This window comes from Coenobita brevimanus, chromosome 44 (assembly GCF_032717465.1).
Source record: "Coenobita brevimanus isolate Jiangsu-jjx chromosome 44, ASM3271746v2, whole genome shotgun sequence".
Classification (NCBI taxonomy): Eukaryota; Metazoa; Arthropoda; class Malacostraca; order Decapoda; family Coenobitidae; genus Coenobita; species Coenobita brevimanus.
The window spans coordinates 9,551,912-9,557,746 of NC_136997.1; positions in this window are offsets into that span (position 1 = coordinate 9,551,912).

The window sequence follows — 5,835 nt, forward strand, 5'->3', positions numbered from 1 at the left end:
CTCCCAAAATAATGAGGGATACTTTTTTACACTCCAGCCTGTTCTAGAGTAGCCTACAGAGATCTCCCCAAAAGATGAGGGATATATATATATATATATATATATATATATATATATATATATATATATATATATATATATATATATATATATATATATATATATATTTACACCCCAAACTGTACTATAGTTGCTTTCAGAGATCTCCCCAAATGGTGAGAGAGACATTTTTTACTGTCCGAGCTGAACATTTCTTAACAGTTAAGTGAATTTCGGCAAAAGTAAGTTGTCCTCGCTCTCGCTAAGGCAATAAATCACCATGGTTAGGTTTTGTCAATTACGAAAAGGTTTTCGAATCGGTGGAGCACATATAAATTCTCTGTGGGAACAAGGAGCAAAGAAGAACACTGTAAACTGCTCGAAAACATATATTAGAGAAAACTAATACAGTTTAGTTACTCAGAGACTTAGAAAAACCCATTTACTACCATTGTTTCCATTTGGGAACAAGGATTAATGTACTTATCTTACTGATGAAACTGCATTGTTCAGTGATGTCATCTTATGTCGTGTTTATACAAAATCAGTTTGTTCCGGCCATCATATTGAAACCCGTTGGGTTGCCTTGGTCTGTGTCCATTGATGATCTAAATTACCTTTGAGCTATAAAAACTGTGTGTTGTCTGATAGTTATATCTTTTAGTATGTGCTTTTCTCTACGTTAATGAAATGCCTCTATCAAAGAGAAAAAAATAACTGTATATTCATTTACAGTCGACGCCCAAAATTCTTTAAAATGAGAATAACTATGAAATATTATAGAGACAAATTTGTTCCCAAATGGCAACAATGGCAGAATCCACATGCACGTGAAGGAAGCATTGTCAATACGCAAAATAACACACACACACACACACACACACACACACACACACACAAATATATATATATATATATATATATATATATATATATATTTATATATATATATATATATATATATATATATATATATATATATATATATATATATATATATATATATATATATATATATATATATATATATATATATATTCTCTAAATTCGTTGTTGATTACTGAAAAAGTCTTGTTTTATTATGCTACCTACAGCTGGGAAGGGGATGGGATGTGTAGATCAGATATTCGTTAAAAGATCGTAAATAAAGAATTATTTAGAGAGGGAAAAAGAAGTTCTGTGCTGTCTTGATAGATAAGTAGAAATCATAAGGCAAAGTATATATACAGTGAATGATGAATGTGATGAAAATCTAGGGAGTAGACAGGAAACTGTTGAATGTTCTTAGTAGTATGTGTAAGGGTTGTAGTGCATGAAAAGTGAACTGAGTGAGTACTTTCAAATGATTATTGGGCTAAAACAAGGATGTGCCATGTCTCTACAGTTGCATAATGCATAAATGGATGGTGTTAAAAAAATGTATAGAAGGTAAGGCAGTGAATGATGAAGTGTCTATTGAGAGAAGGCAAGGTTGGAAACATCCTGTCCTGTTGTCTGCTGATGCCACTGTGGTAAGGGAACATAAAAGGGGTGTTATAATGCTAGGTGAATGAGTTTTTTAATATGTGTGTGTGTGTGTGTGTGTGTGTGTGTGTGTGTGTGTGTGTGTGTGTGTGTGTGTGTGTGTGTGTGTGTGTGTGTGTGTGTGTGTTTTCCATCCATAACTCCAAAGGGTTAACGGTCTAAAGCATCAAACAATAAAAGGATTCCTGTGGTTCTGAATAGCGATGGGTGAACCAGTTATCAAAAGCTGCCATCACAGCTGGGAAAATTACAGAGTTTGATCTTTAGTCTTCTTGGTTTAGCTTGTTTACAAAATGTATTGTATGTCAATGGCTTAAGATATTTAGACTGTGTTTTCTTTTTCGTTGTTTCAAGACTGGAAAACAAATCCAGAGAACCAATTCACATGAAAAAAAATCAGAAACTGTTAAGCCTTTAATTGTTAGCAAATTTTTGTAATTCCAGCAGGACTTTCTGGACACCCTATATATAGTTTTATTTTTACTAAGAACAGTGACAGCCAAGGCAGCACATTATATATATTACCCGGAACTAAGTCCAATTCCCCCCACTCCCAGGTCACGAGTGCTTCCTGTTCTCCGCTGATGTGGCCGACTGGTTCAAAGGCGACGACCCAGCAGCTGTGACCTACGACCGTTGCTACACCACCTGGACCCCTGAACCCAACGACATCACCCATACGATCGTCAGCACCTCTGCTTCTGATTACTACGATCCTGACGTGACCACAGATGAAAAAGCCGTAAATGGCTTCTATTGTGTGTCTTATGAAGGCTGCTTCTTATCGCTGGAGAATGGCTATTGGAGGGCTGACTTAGGGACATCACGTCGTGTGACCACTATCAAAATACAAATACGTCGAGATGGTGCTCCTTACTCTCACTTCAATACCGTGACCATCACCCTGGGCGATTCCCCTGACTACAGTAACTCTGTATTTGCTAGTCACGCACAAAATGCTCCTTCCGAAGGACAAGAGTTAACATTCACACCCTCTACTCAAGTTACTGGACGCTACCTTCAGCTGTCAACAAACTCTGTTAATCCAGACAAGCTTATGATCTGTAACTTATTTCTTTATGAATAGGTTTTGTACGACAGTGACCTAGTGGAAAACGTCCTTCTTAACCCCATCAGTACGGTCGCTTTTTTCTATTTCCAGGCGGCTACATTCAGTTTTGGAGAGATTTCTTTAGTTAAATATGCCTTCATTCGTTCATACAGTTTTGGTACGTAGGGGGTGGAGAGGGAAGGAGGCCACCACTCGCTTAGCTGATGTAGTGTTGCCTTAGGGGACTAGTCTGAATGAGAAGCCAAATGGGTACACGTTCCTCGGAAAACTACATACCAGTATTAAAATGAGTGGTAATATTCAACCAAATGAACACCTGGTTGTCTAGTGCCTTGTGGCGCTACAACTGAATATAGTCCATAAGGAATTACAGCTAAGGAGAATTTGGAGTTTACTCCTCGCATAAATCTACTCCGGCGAAAGCAACTGACCAAAGTCGCATTAAAATGTCGCATTAAAAGTCTGCACTAAGTAGAATAAATCCAAACCTTTATTTTCTGAATAGGACAATAAATGACTGAACTAGATTCTCATGAGTTAGATCAAATACCCTTTAAATAAGAGGATAATATGATTCAGAAGTCGTCGGGTTGATTGGGTCCATCAATGTAATGTTAATCACTGTGAGTACAAAGGACATATGTCTCGCGTGACCCCGTCATCTTTACTGTTTCAGGCTACTCACTTCATGTCAGAGTGAACCATAGGATCCTGAAAAATCTAGACAATACAAAAGTTTTTGTTGCAGAGTGCCATATTCTCTGCGAATTGAGTGACTGGGTTTTGAATATCGTCAATGGGTGACTCACGGACAGCCTGGTCCCTAAAGATACTCTCGCATCTAAAATCATTATACAGGCAACTGGCGTTCTTGCGACGTTATCTGTCCCGTGGCCATATTAATCAATAAATTTGCACCAACATTGGATCATTCCAGTCTGCTGAAGAAGTCATAGAAGCCTAAGGGGTCATAACATCACCATTAGTCCTCTCATAGTCGTCTATAATGTTCTGTTTCCGGCAATATCATTATTTTTTTTTAGATGAGTGCCCGAATAGTGTGTAACATGTTTAGCCAGTCATGAATATGAAAACAAACTTACATATGAGTGATAATTGTATTTAACAGTCATCTGTTCTACGAGAACGCAACGACTGAACGTCGTCTTCGTGGCATGATCTATGGAGGAAGTACAATTGTGCTGACCCGGAAAACATTTTCGATACATAAACACAGTCACACTCCATTAACTCGATCAAATAAAATCTTTGGACGTTACCAAAACTGAATAATATTTTTTTTTTCCGACCAAGATAGGTATTATAGTAATATTATTAACACTCTCTGGTGCCTCTCTGGCTCACAACTGATTAAAATTGGTGTTGTGCCGACCATCAGAGTGAAAGAATATCTCCAGTGCCCAACTACACAGTAGGGGCCCGGATAGAATCTTCTTTCTAGATATTTGAGGAGAAGCAATTGGTCACTCTCCTTAAATATGGAAGCAGTAAACTGCCACCATCCATAACATGTAAACCTTAATACAAACCATGTGCACTTGGAGTGGATTAATCCTCCAGGTGTCCATACAAGTTAATCTGAATATCAGTTAAAAACATAATTCGATATATGGCTACACTTTCTAGCGGTAAGCACCCTAGGAAGGCTGACCAACCTAGGTGGTCTATACCATCCATGAGAGGTCATCCTCTCATGTGATCACCTCCCCTTCATATAGTACCGTACTAACTAGCCTAGGGGTCTACACCATTCAGAAAGGCCATTCCCTCCAGGAAAGACTAGCCTGAGAGGCGTACACAACTCGTAAGGGGCCATTCCCTCCAGGGAAACCATTTCCCTGTTTAATAGACTGATTCTCCAGAGACGATGGATCCCACTTTCTGCTTTTGGTATATTGACTCAGACAACACAAATATACCTTCCATATGGGAATCAACACACCCACTCAGCCACTGCAATGGGCAAAGTAGTGTAGTGATTTAGTGCTTTCTCTTTGGCTGAAGAGAGTGGGTGTAACCAAATGATGTGACATTACAGGTACCAGCAAATCTGGCTGGTTGGTTTGGATAGCGGGCAAAATATAGAGGAGTAACATGAAAAGTTTCAGCCCCTTTCATTGACCAAGAGATTAGGTGGAAGCAACAGGATGACTCGATACGTTTACACACACACACACACACACACACACACACACACACACACACACACACACACACACACACACACACACACACACACAGAGCAGTCCTGTGCTGGGAAAACACTGAACGGAAATACTGATGAAGCACGAAAAAGACCAATGCACAGGCGCACACAGTACACAGGCGAGTCATTGACAGGATCATGTGTGGTTTCAGTAGAAACTGAGTACTGACGCAGATCTGGTGAGAGACACGGAACATTTCCATACTATAATTGTTGTCGAAAGTTGTTAGTGCTGTGGCTTGACTGAACAGTCCAAGTACATTACACAGAAATTATGTTGTACAGTATGTAGACTGCCACACATGGTGATAGAAAGCTGGCATTACTTCACACTTTTCAACCGAAAACTTACGTAACATACAGTATGTAACGATACCTTATGCATGTTATTCCACCCTGTGTCAGTTATTACACAGCGTTCGGGAAGCTGGAGGGAGTTTGTATTACCCACGTTGTGTGTGTATACATACATACATGCATAAATACATATATATATATATATATATATATATATATATATATATATATATACAGTGCTGGGCAGGTGTGCAAACACTTGCGCAATGCGCAATTGCACATCATTGCGCTCCGGTGAATATCGTTTGAGCATTGCACACCGCACGAGACCATGCACAATACTGCGCTTTCACACATGAAAAGGCAGGTGCACAAGAACAAATTTAGTTTCCCTTGCACAACTAAATTTGCGCTTGCGCACCTCCCTTGTGCACCTGTCCTGTGGATTGCGCACTGCGCATTCCAAGGGACATGTGGTCTTGGGAGCTTCCCGTATGTCTGGACAAGGGATGGGGGAGGCTCAGGCGGGTAGCGAGGGTCCTGGGGGAGGAGGGAGGGAGGGAGGGTAGTAGCATTTGTTAAAATGCTTCAAGAGAGATAATGTATTTTAACATTTTTTTTATTATTATTTTTAGCAAATAATAATAAATTAAAAATACATTATTTATTAAGAGTA